The sequence below is a fragment of the Schistocerca serialis genome, chromosome 7, assembly GCF_023864345.2.
Source record: "Schistocerca serialis cubense isolate TAMUIC-IGC-003099 chromosome 7, iqSchSeri2.2, whole genome shotgun sequence".
Lineage (NCBI taxonomy): Eukaryota > Metazoa > Arthropoda > Insecta > Orthoptera > Acrididae > Schistocerca > Schistocerca serialis.
Window position 1 is genome coordinate 195,307,839 of NC_064644.1, and position 18,401 is coordinate 195,326,239.

Consider the following 18,401-nt stretch of genomic DNA (forward strand, 5'->3'; position numbering starts at 1 on the left):
CTTGCTTTGCACACCGTCATTTAAATGTGAAACTACATCGTAAACGCCAATAGCAGGTGCATTTCTTCCCACAAAAATGGTTTCTGGCAATCGTTGGTTAAAACTTGGATTTGGATTTTGGATACTGCCATGAAGACATTTCTTCAATAAGTATTCATTTGCAAAATCCATGAATAAAGGTTTGATGGCTTTCATTACATCAGTTGGTAGAGAATTCCTGTGTTGATATTCTTCACCACCAGCAATTGACCTTTGGTAGCCACGCCATGATTCGCTTCCTTTTAGGCACAAGTTGTGGATAGGATTATTGTCTGTGGACCTTTTGTGGAAGTATAAGGCCCAAAATGCTTGCTTCATATTTTTCAAGTCCGTTGTGTTTTATTCCCTTCCCATCAGATAATTTTTTTCCTGACAAATCTTGTCTGAGCCTTCTGAGTCTATGCCAAGTCTTTTCTGTACATGTCCATCATTCTAACTTCTGCACAATAGTCTCATTTGCATATGGAGCACATTTTTGAACCTCAAGGAAAGTTTTACTATCACCATAACCAAGGTACTTCACATATCACAGGCCACCTGAGGCAACAGATCTGGTAAACAAGCTGACAACTCCGTGAACTTCCATGCCTTCACTTGAGCCTTTATAGTTCATATTACATTCATGATCTGGAATCCCTGTCACACAATTATTTGACAAAATTTGCTCAACACTTCAACATCTAGCACTTTACCAATGTCAACACATGTTGTTGTAACAGCACCATTCAGTGAAGTGTGCCCTCTTTTTTGTCAGGTACCATCAAAAGCAGCCACTATGCTCCTGTAACCACCATTTTTGATAATAGATTCTTCTGCAGCAGTTTTTATTGATGATTCTGCAACTTCTTTTACAGCTCCAAGCAGTAAGCCATAATATCTCTCATATTTTGCTGGAGGATGTGGAAGATTCATCACTGCACAAAGTGTTCTTGCTGCCTTCTGTCCCCTAACAGTTCAATGCATGCCATATGCAACCCTAAAATTCACATCGTAATCTTTGTTTATGATTTCAGATATCCTGCAAGACTCACCAATGTTGCTTTTGCTGTGTATAACAGAGAAGTTCGTAGCTAGGCCGTTCCTGGCACCTCATCTTCCACTACAGAAACACCTTGCACACCAAAGCAATGCTTGCACATAACAATGTCCAGTATTAACTGTGACAGTATGTTAACCTGAACAATAATATTACATGAACCTTCAGATTCACAACCTTCATTTTCATTAGCACCAAAAACAAGTTTCCTTCCTGAAGCACTCGGCAGTGGCTTGCTTATCAGCTCTGATAGGTTGCAGTCTATTGCCACTGGTGTAACGTTTGTTGTAACACCCTGTACTGTGTATCTGTTGCCCTGGTGACATTGTTTACGGTTGAAGCAACGAAGTCTAGACATCTTGTGTGATAATACACCACAAAACAACACAGGCAAATGAAAAGCATTTTGAAATTCACAACAGCACACTGCAAGCCTTTCGAAACAAGAGAACAAACAAAATCAACAATCAAAACAATGGACATCAATAGCAGCAGAGAAAGTATTGATATCAATAGTCCTTTGTTTCATGTATGACAATCTGTGTTGCAAATATAAACATTCTACGTATGACAGAAGAATGCTGTGCTTAGGGGTGTGGCACTGCATTTTGGTGCACTTAAGACCAAATAAAATGCCGTATAATCTCTCAAATATATGTGTTTTATACATCAAACTGTTCAGGAAGATGTGCACTACAAAATAGGCATATTTTTGAAAATCGAATTTTAATTTATTTATTTTTGATGTCCTACCCCCCTTAAGACAAAGAGATGGAGAGACCGCCAGACGGGATGTACCTGTAACATGTCACACAAAAGCGGTAATGTAGAACAGGGGAAATGACATGGTTCAGTGATCAAAGAGGAATAGGCATCGTGTAATAAGCACTGGATGTCGGGGTTCTACGCTTACATGCAAGCCTGTTCATTTAGGTCAAGCTAGGAGGAAATAGAGTCCACTCGCGACAGTTTGTCAGCCACAACATTGTTGCCACCTCTAATATAGCAGACATTGGTGGTATATTGACATATAAGGCCCATGTGCCAGCAATGGCTGGGGAGAAAGCTATGAGGTTGCGGATAGCACCCATGATTGTGGCCAGTGTTTGGTAAAAACTGACCACTTGCCCATCTCTGTCGTTGCAGAATTAATGGATCACTAACAGTTCTCTGCCAAATGCTGACCATTTGGATTGCGAGGAAGAAAGTTTTTTGGAAAAGAAAGTCAGTGCGATGTACCACCGACATGTTGTTGCAGAACAGCATCGATCGAAGATTTGCTCATGTCTGTAGTGATGGAGATGTGATTGTCTGTGATTGGATGTGCAGGAGTGACTGGATTAGTGAGAGCTGTATTGAATGCGTGCATCATGTTGTCAGACCATTGCACCAAGTCAGTGACAGAGGTGTCTTTACCCACTGGGGCATCTGTCAGGGGAGCTTGGAAAGAAGCAACACGAGGGATATGATGCTGGGAAAAGTTCAGACTGCCAAGAAACCATCTTAGATCATGATAAGTTTCAGTTAGAGGCAGTTCATTAATGAAAACCGTGTGGTTTGATGTTGGTTAGACTCCTTTAGAGGGTGGGAGGGGGTGTGACAGGTGTGGCAAATGAAGGTATTGCTATGCGAAAGTCGTGGCTTGTGGTCGATCTGTACACCAATGTCCAGAAGAACAATGAACGCCTGCAATAAGTGTCGCTCTTGTTTCTCAGCAGAGGTAGAGGAGATGAGGGTAGGAAAATTGTAATGAAAACAGTATGGATCTGATAAACCACTGCCATGTTTGGGGCGTGTTCTTTGGGCCATAGGGCATAAAGCAATACTCAAAAAGGCCCAATGTGTGACAATGGCAGTGTTTGGAATATTGTCTCCATGCATCAGAATCTGATGGTAAGCCTTTCGACAGTCAATAACAATTAAGAACTGGATGCTGTGGAGGTGTTGGACACAATCTTCAAGGTGTGGTACTACATAGGTGTCCTTAATAGTATGTTTGTTAAGTTTATGCTATTCTACACATAATTGAAAGGTATCGTCTTTCTTAGGAACCACTTGGATTGGGGACAACCACACGCTATCAGACAGGTGTACTTTGCCAGCATCTAAGAGTTCTTGCACATTGAGCTTTGTGTGATGTAGTTTCTTAACAGTAAGGCATCTAGCTGTATAATGGATGGGAGAACTTCCGTGGTGGTTAACCTGAGGCAAGTACCATCAGATGCAGAGAGCACCTGCCAGATTGGGTGATGGTTGGGCACTCAGCTGATGGGGATGTTGTTGTTGGCATATAATGCAACGAAGTCTTGGCATTGAGTCAAGACATCAGCGAGAGAGCTGACAAGAGAAGCCTCAAGCGAGAGCACTCAGAGGAAGCAGAGATGAGGTCACAGTGAGCTGCAGATGAGGTACAGACAGAGGGTAAGGAATTGGCAGTGTGTGTGCCCAGAGTGTGGTGAGGAAGGCAGCTGTGTGAAGGTCCTGTGGGAGATCGAAATGTACGAGGAAATCAGTCCTAAGGACTGGGCCATCCACATAAGCAATATGGAAGACCCAAGCATATTGAAGATCGGACATAAGCTCGAGCCAAAAATCAGTGGCACTGTGGACAGTGAGATATCGGAGCTGTTGGCTGTTCGTAGAACAGTTGACGATTGTAGAAGGCTAGGAGAGCAGTGAAGGGAGGGATGACATTTGAGTCGGCACCCATGTTGACGGGGAACAGCATATTAGCAGTGTGATCGAGCACATAAAGTCTGCTGGGGGGTAAAGACACAGGATGGTGATTGATCTTGGAGGCAGCGCCCTGCTGTAGCAATGCAGGATGAGGCATGTAGCTGCCCGCGTGGAGTGTTTGGGTGTCCCTGCAAATAGGTCAACAGTTCCTTCACGGCATCACCAAACATCAACCTCAGCATAGCGGGAAGATGCGATGGGAGTAACTTGCACCATCTGATGCACTATGCTGGGTGCTAACTTCCCGGTGGAGGGAGCAGTGTGGGTGTCAGGAGCCGGTAGAGCTAATGGCTGGTACCGAGGTGGCAGTGTCGTGCTGTCTAGTGTCACACCCAATTTCCTGTGCCCACTTCCATATGGCCGAGAGGGGGAGGGGGCAGCTGAAGCACTGTTGCCAACTAATGTCCAATGCAGGGAAACTCACTGAGGCCAGGAGCTGCTGACGACGGATTATGTGGTATGCTTGGTTGGCGAGGTGAAGTGAGGCATCCAAAGGCTCAGTGACATGGGATAATAGTTCTAGACGCAAGTCCCAAGGTGACTTCACCATCCAGTGTCCATAGGGCCGCAAGCACTTCAGGGTTGATGAGAGCACACAATCTGTGCTAGGGCTGTGACAGTGATTTGCCACCCAGCTGTTCTTCATGTATGATATGAGAAATGTGTCCTCTAGCAAGCAAGATAGGCACTCGGTTATAATGTCCGGAGTGCTGGCATATTTAGGCAAGGCAGGTGGCTAGAGTATTAGGTCACTAATCAGGTCAATGTGTCCATGCAAATGGCTGATGAGGTACACGAATTTAGCATCGTCTTTGTGGATGTCCAAAATGCTGTTGACCAGGGAAAACCAAGTCTTTGGGCTGTCCTTGAGTAATTGCGGCAACTTCAGAAATCATCTGACACGATCGTGTCACACCACAGGAGTGCCTAGTGGAGGCACGGAAGCTATCTTTGCGGTGAAGTGCAGTGGCATTGTCCCAGGCGTGGTGTCACCTGAGGTCTCATTGACTGTGTGGGATGGATAGTGTCTGCACAACACACACAGCATGGCAAGTACAGAAAGGGGGAGGGATGGTGCAGATGCAACAGCCAGAGCCGTTTGAAAATAGAACTGCGTATGGTCTAAAGACTTGACAGAATGACATGGTTGTGCGAAATTAGGGTCTTGTGCTGGCCAGAATGTCAGGAGCAAGTAATGTTCATGTTTGATCAGTGAAAGTCCTTATGGTGAAGTGAATGTAGGTCCATCATTGCAGGAGAGAGTGGCATCCAGAGTCAGTAGCATGGCATGGCATTCCCACCATGGTGGCATCGTGTCACAAGGGTTAAGTTCACACACTGAAGTGTTCAGCAGCAAGAAAAAGTGATTTTGTGTTCACAGTTGCACAGAGAAACACAGTTGTGTTATATCTGGTGTGAACAGTGTTGACAGAATGTTGGTTTTGAAGCGGTGTAATGGTTTATATCCATGGCTCATGTAGAGAAACAGCATGGAACAGTGAAATAACGAAATTGACAGAAAAATGGTGTCACCACTGTGGGTATTCACACACTACAACCATTGGAGATTAAAATAAATCCACACTTATGATTGAAGTTCACTTTTATTGCATATAACTCGGAACAGAATAACATGAAGCACATACAAGTAAGCAATTTGGCCACCAACTAAGTTAGAAACAAAGAAGCCAGCTCAAAGAACGGATGGCTATTGATGGTGTAGCTGTCAATAGTCACCACAAAGGGATAGTACCTCTCATATTGAAAGTGTGAAAGGTTATCTTAAAACCAGTACTTTGCAGACAATTTCAACCACAATCACAACCCTGTATATTGCCAGTGTCTTTTTTGCACCGAGTGAGGTGCAGTAGCTAACACACTGGACTCACATTTGGGAGAACGACGGTTCAATCCCGCATCTGGCCATTCCGATTTAAGTTTTCTGTGATTTCCCTAAATTGCTCCAGGCAAATGCCGGGATGATTCCTTTGAAAGGGCACGTTCAACTTCCTTCCCTTATCCCATGATACCGATGACCTCACTGTCTGGTCTCCATCACCAAACAACCTAATGCTCTTTGCTGCAGTGCTATCCAAAAACTGAGCAGGTTGCATGTGTATCCATAACTATGCATGCTGTCCGTCATGCTCAGTAGGTCACAGGAGTAGAATTGTACCAATTTGCGAAGTTTGCCATGTTTCCCTCTCTCTCCTCCAAGACCAATCCATCTAGTCTCCTTTTCCTGCTTTTGTTATTTTGTGGAACATTTTACAAATATCTTCTTCACATGAGAACTGTGTGACAGTCCTTCAACTAAAAATCTGAAATTCATCTTTGCACATTGGATGGATTGTTCTCTCTTACTGTTTCCAGACATTTAATCTTAGAGGCAAAAGTCAGAACTTCATCCATTTCTAACATAAAACTATTTTGATTCTTCCGATCCTGCTACTTTTGTCATGTTTTACAACAGAATCATGAACTACTTCCTTTCCCTCTGACTATGCCAGATTCACTTCTAGCTCAGTCATGGTACATGCTTGGTATATATAAACCAACTGCGTGACTGTGCTTGTGCTTCCATAACAGCTACTTGATGGATGCATGTCATGGGAGATTGGGAGGCATATGAGGATAAAGCTCTGCAACGGGGCAAACTTCTGGCATTATGAGTCACAGATCAATTTCAGCTGACAAACAGTTTGCTGTGGGCAATGCATGACCTAATATTTCAGTAAAGCCCACTGGGATCAGTAGGAGTTGGTCATATAGTGTTGCTTTTAAGCCCAAATCATAACACAAAATTGATCTTGTTGCCTTTTTAATAGTGTGGACGTTAGCAAAATAAAATAAGAAATGAGCAATAAACAAATAATCACAAGGTAGGGTTAATATGTGGAAAGGATCCTGTAGGATAGTGATGTTGTCTAAACCAGTTCTAGAATTTTAACAGAAGTATACATGTGAATGGTGACCTAGCATCAAATTAGTAAATCAGCTGAACAATATTCAAAGTGGCAAAGCAAAATGTAGTTACATAGTGCAGGCAGAATGTTTACAGACACATTAGTGCATAAGTACGTGGCATCACAGTGCTCCAAGGTGCTGCAGCAACGGTCTCCTTTCCTGTGCTGCAATCTCTCATCTCTGAGTATCCTTCCTTGTCTTACTTTCTTTCTCATGGTGGCAGCCTTTGATGTCAACCTGGCTCTTCTCTAGGTTGTGGTATCCTTTCTCAGAATATTCAGTCATTTACTTTACATCATCTTTTTGCTGAAGTAATTTTTGGTCCACTTCTAGGTTTGACCATCATTTTCCAATTTTTTTTCTATAGTGTGGACCAGCTGTAGAAGAACATCTTAAAATAGTACCTGCTGAGTGCAGTGTTAAAGGTCATCTGCATACAATACCTGTGTAGACTCTTGCATGCACTTCAAAGTCAACGAGGTAGCCTTTCACACATGTTGAAGTAGTTAAGTAAGCTTTCAGTTGATCTCTGTGACAACACAGGGATCACACTTCTGCACCTGAACTGCTGGGTTCCCATACATGCCAAGGAGTAGATGCCCATATTCCTGGGCGCATTGGGACTCCAGCCATGGCCTTTACTGTGGAGGGTGGCATCAGGGAGGATGTTTCACAAATATAACACATCAAATCAAACCAAAACAATGGTTGTTCTGATCTGGATGTTTCATCAGACAGGTCTAGACATTTCAGTGTGGACAGTTACAAGCCTCTTTGTTTTCTTACCCTAGCTACTCCAGGGGAAGAAGAAGAAGAAGGACATCTGTGAGCAAAACAATTTCTTCAGTACTCAGCATGTACTCTAACTGATAGAGATTTTTTTAATGCTACAAAGCTGTCATTTTTTATGAAACATATTGAAGATAAATTTGTAGATGAGTCTTTGGATAAAACACACAATGGATCGCTAATGATTATAGCCTCCTCTGCTGCACAGTCTACAGCTCCTCAGGCATGTAACTGTCTACGTGACATACCAGTGACCATTGCACAACACAAAAGTTTGAATATCGTCCAATGAATGGTCTTACAATCCATAAGATGAGGAAGAACAGCTAATCTTGAACAGTGAAGTGTACATTTTGTCTGAAGCATCCATAAAGGTCCAAATGATTATCAAGCACATAAGGCACCTTTATCTTAACTTTTGAAGGGAATGTATCCTGTACAAAGTTTTGTTGTTGTTGTGTTCAGTGCAGAGACTGATCTGATGCAGCTCTCCATGCTACTCTATCCTGTGCAAGCTTCTTCATCTCCGAGTAACTACTGCAACCTACAGCCTTCTGAATCTGTTTAGTGTGTTCACACCTTGGTCTTCCTGTATGATTCTTACCCTCTGTTCCCTCCAATACTAAACTGATGATCCCTTGATGCCTCAGAATGTATCCTACAAACCGATCCCTTCTTCTAGTCAAGTTGTGCCACAAACTTCTCTTCTCCCCAATCCTATTCAATACCTCCTCATTAGTTATGTGATCTACCCATCTAATCTTCAGCATTCTTCTGTAGCACCACATTTGGAAAGCTTCTATTCTGTATATGTGGTACAAATCTTCAATACGGTGCCACTTGAAATCTCCAAACACTTCAACTACCTTAGTAACAGTTTGTCCACATTCAAATTCACTTACCTCTGACTGTGAGACACTTGCAATGTATTGAGCACATCACACAGGTGCAATTTGCAGTCAAATACAGGGTGTTCAAAAATAAAAGTTGAATGCTTTGGGAGGTGATAGCACTCATTAAACAAGAAAACTATGTGCAATAAATATAGGTCCGGGAATACATACTTTCTTAGAGAAGTCCAGCAAACATGACTACAGTAAAATTGTTCATTTTATCCATTGTTGTTGTTGTGGTCTTCAGTCCCGAGACTGGTTTGTTGCAGCTCTCCATGCTACTCTATCCTGTGCAATCATCTTCATCTCCCAGTACCTACTGCAGCCTACATCCTTCTGAATCTGCTTAGTGTATTCATCTCTTGGTCTCCCTCTACGATTTTTACCCTCCACACTGCCCTCCAATACTAAATTGGTGATCCCTTGATGTCTCAGAACATGTCCTACCAACCGATCCCTTTTTCTAGTCAAGTTGTGCCACAAATTTCTCTTCTCCCCAATTCTATTCAGTACCTCCTCATTAGTTACACGATCTGCCCATCTGATTTTCAGCATTCTTCTGTAGCACCACATTTCGAAAGCTTCTATTCTCTTCTTGTCTAAACTATTTATTGTCTATGTCTCACTTCCATACATGGCTACACTAAATACAAATACTTAAATCTATACTCGATGTTAACAAATTTCTCTTCTTAAGAAACGCTTTCCTTGCCATTGCCAGTCTACATTTTATATCCTCTGTACTTCAACCATCAGCAGTTATTTTGCTCCCCAAATAGCAAAGCTCACCCACTACTTTAAGTGTCTCACTTCCTAATCTAATTCCCTCAGCATCATCTGATTTAATTCAACTACATCCCATTATCCTCGTTTTGCTTTTGTTGGTGTTCATTTATATCCTTCTTTCAGGACACTGTCCATTCCATTCAACTGCTCTTCCAGGTCCTTTGCTGTCTCTGACAGAATTACCATGTCAGCGGCAAACCTCAAATCTTTTATTTCTTCTCCATGGATTTTAGTTCCTACATCAAATTTTTCATTTTTTTCCTTTACTGCTTGCTCAATATACAGATTGAATAACATTGGAGATTGGCTACAACCCTGTCTCACTCCGTTCCTTACCACTGCTTCCCTTTCGTGCCCCTCGACTCTTATGACTTCCATGTGGTGTCTGTACATATTGTAAATAGCCTTTTGCTCCCGGTATTTGATCCCTGCCACCTTCAGAATTTGAAAGAGAGTATTCCAGTCAACATTGTCGAAAGCTTTCTCTAAGTCTACAAATGCTAGAAACATAGGTTTCCCTTTCCTTAATCTATCTTCTAAGATAAGTCGTAGGGCCAGTACTGCCTCATGTGCTCCAACATTTCTACAGAATCCAAACCGATCTTCCCCAACGTCAGTTTCTACTAGTTTTTCCATTCATCTGTAAAGAATTTGTATTAGTATTTTGCAGCCATGACGTATTAAACTGATAGTTCGATAATTTTCAGACCTTGCTTTCTTTGGGATTGGAATTATTATGTTCTTCTTCAAGTCTGTACCACATTTGAAAACTGTTTTCCTCTAAAAGTTACTCAAATTAAACAGAAGTCTATAATAAAACCATGGATTATACAAGGAATGTATTCTGTCGACCAAGAATAGCTCCAATGCTGATGATTTAGCTAAATACAAGGAATACTGTAAAATATTTAAAAAAGTAATTCAGACATCTAAACAAATGCATTACGAGAAGAAGATAGCAATGTCAGGGAACAAAATAAAAACAATATGGGATATAGTGAAAGAGGAAAACAGAAAGGAACAGGAGCAAATAGCACTAAGGGGAGATGACACATTAGTAACCGATGGGCATAGTGTGGCAAATCTATTTAACAAGTACTTTATATCCATTACTGATAGAATGGGATTGTCACGATCAGTAAATAATGCCCTCGAATATCTGAAACTAGCCTTTACAAATAGCTTCAGGTACATGAATATATCATGCACTTCACCAAAAGAAATAACTTCCATAATAAAATCTTTAAAAACAAAGTATTCTAGTGGTTACAATGAAATATCAACAAAGTTAATTAAGGCATGTTCTTGTGAGTTTAGTACAATTCTGAGTTACTTGTGTAACCAGTCAGTTATAACTGGGACATTTGCTGACTGGCTAAAATACACAGATGTTAAGCCTCTATTCAAGAAAGGGGATAAAGAGATACAGACTGATTTCACTTTTGCCAGCATTCTCAAAAACGTTAGAAAAAGTAATGTACAGGCAGCTTCTCAATCATCTGACCACAAATAACACATTATCAAGCACACAGTTTGGATTTCTGAAGGGTTCTGATATCGAGAAGGCTATTTACACCTACAGTGAAAATGTACTTAATTCATTAAATAACAAGTTACAAGCAGCAGGTATTTTCTGTGATTTGTCAAAGGCATTTGACTGTGTGAACCACAACATCCTTTTAAATAAATTAGAATTCTATGGTGTCACGGGCAGTGCTGCTAAATGGTTCAAGTCATACCTCGCTAACAGGAAACAAAGGGTGTCAGTGCAAGGGACTAGTGAATTAAGTCATCATCAGAATGGGAAGAAATTACATGTGGTGTCCCACAAGGATCCATCTTATGGCCATTGCTTTTTCTTGTGTACATTAATGATCTCCCATCAGTTACACTGCCAGAAGCAGAATTCGTTTTGTTTGCAGATGACACAAGTATTGCAATAAATAGTTAGTTGAGTGTAGTTCTAGAAAGGTCTGCTAATGATATTTTCATGGATATTAATAAATGGTTTAAAGCCAACTCTATGACATTAAACTTCGAAAAGACTCACTATATGCAATTCAGAACCTGTTAGAAGTTTCCACCCAGCATATGCATAAAGTATGAAGAAGAGCAGATAGAAGAGGTTGACAGTCTTAAATTCCTGGGATTACAACTTGATAATAAATTCAGTTGGGAGGAGCACACCACAGAACTGCAGAAACGCCTTAACAAATCTGTATTTGCAATTTGAGTGTTAACAGACGTAGGCGACATAAAAATGAAAAAGCTTGCATACTTTGCCTACTTTCATTCCATAATGTCATATGGTATAATATTTTGGGGTAACTCTTCAAGTCAAACAAAAGTTTTCAGAGTCCAAAAGCATCTAATACGTATTATTTGTGGAGTAAAATCACGGACGTCCCGTAGAAACCTCTTCAAAGAACTGGGTATACTAACTACTGCCTCTCAGTATATTTACTCCTTAATCAAATTTGTCCTAAATAATATATCTCTTTTTTCAACAAACAGCTCAGTTCATACATACCATACCAGGAACAAAAATGATCTGCACGAGGACTTAAAAGCACTTACTTTAGTTCAAAAAGGAACACTCATCTTCAATAATTTGCCAGCAAACATAAAAAATTTAAATAAAGATCAGTTTAAAAGGAGCCTGAAAGACTTACTAGTGGCCAACTCCTTCTACTCCATTGACGAATTTTTTAATAGAAACAAATGATGTATTGTATATATATTCATACTATTCTACTCCATTGACGAATTTTTTAATAGAAACAAATGATGTATATATATTAATATTATTAGTATTGTTATTTCAGCTTTTCATAAAAGAAAAAAAAATTGACATGTTCCACATCCATGAGGATCTCCTCAGCACGGATCTATGGAACGAAAAACTAATCTAATCTAATCTTGCATGTCTCATACATTTTGCTCACCAGATAGTAGAGTTTTGTCAGGGCTGGCTCTCCCAAGTCTATTGGTAGATCTAATGGAATGTTGTCTACTGCTGGGGCCTTGTTTCTACTTAGATCTTTCAGTGCTCTGACAAACTCTTCATGCAATATCATATCCCCCATTTCATCTTCATCTACATCATCTTCCATTTCCATAATATTACCCTCAAGTACATCGCCCTCTGTATACTCCTTCTGCCTTCCCTTTGCTTACTACTGGTTTTCCATCTAGGCTCTTGATATTCATACAAGTGGTTCTCTTTTCTCCAAAAGTCTCTTTAATTTTCCTATAGGCTGTATCTATTTTACACATAGTAAGATATGCCTCTACATCCGGCATTTGCCCTGTAGCCATCCCTACTTAGCCATCTTTCACACACTATCGATCTCTTTTCTAAGACGTTTGTTTCCTTTTTGCCTGCTTTCATTTACTGTATTGTTATATTTTCTCCTTTCACCAATTAAATTCAGTATCTCTTCAATACCCAAGGATTTCTAGTAGCCCTCATCTTTTTATGTATTCGATCCTCTGCTGCCTTCACTATTTCATCTCTCAAAGCTGCCCATTCTTCTTCTGCTGTATTTCTTTCCCCCGTTCTTGTCAACTGTTCCCTAATGTTCTCTCTGAAACACTCTACAACCTCTGGTTCTTTCAGTTTATCCGTGTCCCATCTCCTTAAATTACCACCTTTTCGCGTTTCTTCAGTTTTAAACTACAGTTCATAACCACTAGATTGTGATCAGAATCCACATCTGTCCCTGGAAATGTCTTAAAATTTAAAACCTGGTTCCAAAATCTCTGTCTTAACCAGTATATAATCTATCTGAAACCTTCCAGTGTCTCCAGGCCTCTTCCATGTATACAACCTTCTTTCATGATTCTTAAAGCAAGCGTTGGCTATGATAAAGTTATGCTCTGTGCAAAATTCTACCAGGCGGCTTCCTCTTTCATTCCTTACCCCCAATCCATATTCACTTACAACTTTTCCTTCTCTTCCTTTTCGTACAGTCAAACTCCAGTCCCTCATGATTGTTAAATTTTCATCTGCCTTCACTATCTGAATAATGTCTTTTATCTCATCATACATTTCTTCAATCTCTTCATTATCTATGGAGCTAGTTGTCACGTAACTTGTACTGCTGTGGTAGGCATGGGCTTTGTGTCTATCTTTGCTACATTAACGCATTCACTATGCTGTCCATAGTAGCTTGCCTATGCTCCTATTTTTTTATTCATTATTAAACCTACTCCTGCATTATTCCTGTTTGATTTTGTATTTATAACTATGTATTCACTTGACCAGAAGTCTTGTTCCTCCTGCCACCAAACTTCACTAATTCCCACTATCTGACATTCCACGCTCAGATCCCTAGAATGCCAAGATTTCTTTCTCCTGATAACGACGTCGACCTTAGTAGTCCCTGCCTGGAGATCTGAATGGGTGACTATTTTACCTCCAGAATATTTTACCCAAGAGGACGCTATCATCATTTAACCATACAGTAAAGCTGCAGCCCTCAGGGAAAATTACGGATGTTGTTTCCCCTTGCTTTTAGCTATTTACAGTACCAGCACAACCAGGCCAATTTGGTTAATGCTACAAGACCAGATCAATCAATCATCTAGACTGTTGACATGCAACTACTGAAAAGACTGCTGCCCCTCTTCAGGAACCACACATTTGTCTGGACTCTCAACAGATACCCATCCGTTGTGGTTGTACCTACGGTACCGCTATCTGTATCATGATGCACGAAAGGCTCCCCACCAACGGCAAGGTCCATGGTTCATGCAAGGAGGGGAAAAAGTTATAACAGGTGTGATATGAAACCTTACGTCCCACCACCAGTGAGGTGATCCCGAAGCTTAAGCTTTGGTTTTATGTCATCCCTCTGCATGGTGCACCCAAAATGTGACATTTGTGCGTGATCTCTCCACAAAGGTAGTCCCTGTGAACAACCATCTTCATGTGTCAATTGCACAGAACACAATCCTCCACATTCACCGGTTTGCCTAGTCTTCAAGAAAGAAAAGAAAATACAGGAATATGTACCTATTGACTGTCTGTTTTACACTGAGGTACAATAATATATGAGTGCCTTCATCCTGTTGATATGATGATCAACTACTGTATGTGAAAGTTATAGCTATTACCACCACTACCTCAATTTTTTCCAAAGGAGTTCTTCCACCAACCTGCTCTCTTGTTTTTGTGGCACCATCTTGGAGAACCATTTCCCGCACCCAGCCGGAAAAGAAGTGTCCTCCTCCAGTGTCTACCAGTGACAAGGCTTGCTCGTGAGACTACTCTAGCTGAAACCTCGCAGATCAAAGGCCCAACCCCAGACAATAGTGGAATGAGACATGGTCTTTGGGTCCAGGAGCTTCCTGCTTTTCATCCATCCTCACACACTTGCAAGTATCTCAGCCACCAAAGATTGCAAAGGGAGACAAGGCTACTCCAGTGACCGTGTAGGTGCTACATCCCTCCAAACATTCGAATTCTGAACCAATCCTCATTGCTGTGGTTTCATCCCAATTGGTGACTGGCAGTGATCCTAGTGGGTGACCAGTCCTCCTGGCCCCTTCACACCTAACACGACACCCATAACATGATTGTCCTGAAATTACTCTCTTCATCAGAAAAGTTACGGGACAATTTTTTTTTTAATTTCTGAGTTCGCAATAACAAAAAGGAACAAATTTTAGTTTTAATGTTACCTGGTATGTGTGCATCCTTGAAATGAACTTGGACATGTTTCCGCACAGACTCATTAGGTGGCAGGGCCTTGCTTAGCAACACACGCTTTGGGTTCTCAGCGCATTAGCTACAGTGAAACGGTTGCTAATTGTCAGCAAAGAGCGAAGTTCTGCATAAGCTCAGGAAAACCCCTCATGAAATGTGAACTACGACTAAGCGAGCACATGTAGACGAGACACTTTCAAGAAGTCATTTTTTGAGTGGTTTGAAAGGTTTCGTGAAGGCAGAGATTCGTGCAAGATGATACCAGAGCTGGTTGCCTGTCTACAACACATTCTAATGTAAATGTGGAGTGTGTAAGGCACAGTGTGCGATTTGTGCTTTTACCGGTGTGTGTGTGTGTGTGTGGGGGGGGGGGGGGATGATGTCTTAGGGGGTTAGTATAAATACATATGTTACTAGCTTGGACCATGGCGTTACCCATGGTCAGACAGTTATTTATAAATAGATGTTAATGCCGAAACTCACTATTCACGCGTATGCACTATCAGAAAAGCCATCCCTTGTTATATCTTTAAAAGTACATTATAGGTAAAGCTTATTTACAAAATCATCTACGGCGGGAATTCAAAAAGTAGAGGCACATTTGTGAAAAGCTGTACTTATTCTGAAAACTGAAACATGCGTTATTTTTCTACGTAAACCCCCTGGAGTTCAATGCAGTTTTCCCAATGTTTTACGAGGGTTTTTTTTTTTTTTTATTTCATCAGAAAATACGTTTTTCAGTTGCATCTGTACCAATTTTGCACGGCAGCAATGACGTCTTCATCACTTTCAAATCTTCTTCCCTGTAGTGCTTCCGTTAAGGGTCCAAACATGTGAAAATCACTTGGAGCCAGGTCTGTACTGTATGGTGGATGTTCCAGCACCTCGAATCTCAACTCCTTTATTGCGTCGGCTGTCCGTTTGGCAGAATGTGGGCGAGCGTTATCTTGCTGCAGGATGACACTTCTTCACAGTTTTCCACGACATTTGGATCTGATGGCAGGTTTTAGTTTCGTACGCAACACGTCACATCCACCATACAATACAGACCTGGCTCTAAAGCCTCATTTGCACTAGGGCGACGTCTTGCAACATTGTGGCATGCCACGGAAATGTGGCGTGCGTTGTCTTGTAGCATGCTACAAAAGGCAACATCTTGCGGCGTATGTTGCATACGGCAGGCTAATTTATACCAAAGCAACAGAATTTGTGCCACACGTGTGTCGGTCTTGCAGTATAAAGGATGATAAAGTATCGCAGCAGCGGCCTACTTGGTGCTTGCACATGCAGCTAACAACAGAGATGAAAACCAAAGGAAAAGAAAACGATGATGGAAGAGAAGAGTATTTAAAGAAGGTCCACGAAATAGTATCCTAGGAACTAGAAGCAACTATGGTACGTTATTTAGTAATGTGTGCTTTCGTCCCAGGTGCGTCAGTCCGCACCATACCGTTGCCAAAAGGTGGCCTAACGGTAAATGTTCGCACAGGTACCTGGCCGGTCACCACCCTGTGTCAGGGCCCGGGGTGGGACTTTCAGCCCCCAGCTCACCCAACTCTGCGATACGACTGCTGTGGTATGACTGCCACACAACTTCCCTCGCAAGCTCGCAAGTAAACGGATGACGCACCTTAGATGAAAGCAACAATGACAACATGAGAATGATGATTTAGTTCTAAATGTTTTGAAGTGCTTAACTACTACATAACACTTTTTCAAAATTAATAAGCAAACATATTAATTGTAAGACTGTATAAAAAACTTTCAGTGTTCGGCTCCACAAATTTAAATTATATGTAAAGTTTTACTCCAGTGCGTGGGAAATAAACATCCCAGGTTGGGATGCATAAACTAAAACCAGAGGAGGGGATGGTCTGATGCAGAGGGGGGGAAATCTCCCCCCTCCCCCAATCCCTTCCTGCAAATTGCACACTGGTAAGGCAGCTATTGCAAGATGACCATCATGTAACTGTGCATGCGATATCAGAAGAACTTAATTTGAATCCTGATGTGTCTCATAAGATTTTACGTGAAGATTTAGGGAAACAGAAATTTAAGGTCAAACTCTTCCCTCACACACTAACAGATGAACAGAAAAAGGAAAGAGAAAGAGTTTCTGCTGAACTACTGAATGGAGCCAGACATGATCCCACATTTCTGTCAATGATTATTGCTGAGGATGAAAGTTGGTATTACCAGTATGACACGCATGTGAAGCATCAGAGTGCTGAATGACGGAGTCTTGTATCACCAGCCTTGAAAAAAGTCCAATGACAACTAGTAAAGGATTACGTCACCATGAGTGTGTTCCTCCAGCTCAAACAGTGAACCAAACTCTATACATCAAAGAGTTGAAATGTTTGTGACAAGCAGCTTGATGCTGCAGCTCTGATTTGTGACATTCTCAGTGATTCTTAGTGCATGACAATGCAAAAACCCTCTACTGCTTTATCTGTTAGCAAGCATCTGGCCAGAAATTCTGATATTGCCATCCCACATCCGACATATTCACCCAACCTCTCACCTTACGATTTTTTCTTGTTTCCACAAGTGAAAAGGTGACTGAAAGGAAAGTTTTATCAAGATATCGTGGTCATCCAATAGGCTGCTTACAAGCATTGCAGTTGAAAATTTCTGTGCTTGTTCTAAATTGTCATGGAACTTTTCTAACAAAGCGTTGGATATTACGTTCACCTGCTTGAACTGCAATACCATAATTCCTCCTCGTCTGCAGTTTGTGTTGCTCTACAAGAAACGCACTTCACTGGTGATCGTTTTGCAACACTGCATGGTTGTCATGCATTCTGTTAGAACTGTGCTGGCCCCAAGAGAACATCTGGAGGTGTATGTACATTGGTTGCACAGATATTGTCAGGGAGCGGATTCCCCTTCAAAACACCTTGGAAGCAATAGCAATGCAATTGCAAACGGCCTCAGAGATCACCAATTGTAATGTTTATTTACCTCAAGGCAGACCACGTACTTACATTGCATTGACCATGGTAGTCCAACTATCCCCTCCCCCCTTTTCTCCTACTTGGGGACTAAAGTGTACACCACCCCTTGTAAGGGAGTAGCATTTCATCTGGAAGGGGCATTTTAATTGATCAGCTTCTTACCGACCATGATCTGTGTTGCCCCAGTGATGATGCTCCTACCCACTTCAATGCTATCCATGGCCCATTTTCAGCTTTCGACCTAATGATCGCTTGTCAGCTGAATATTGACTGTGTGCAAAACCTTAACACGCTCTGCTTCCTTGCCCACATGTCGGCGGGCAAATCAAGCAGCTCTCTTTCATATGTACTAGGCTCTGGCCCATTGCCACTTCGACTGTGGTTGGCAGGATTGTGATCCATTGGAACCATCTGCTGTGGAGTGTGACTGGCCACTGGTGCCTTTCAGACTAGGCTTGTACACAGTCTCCTTGTCAAAACAGCGATCT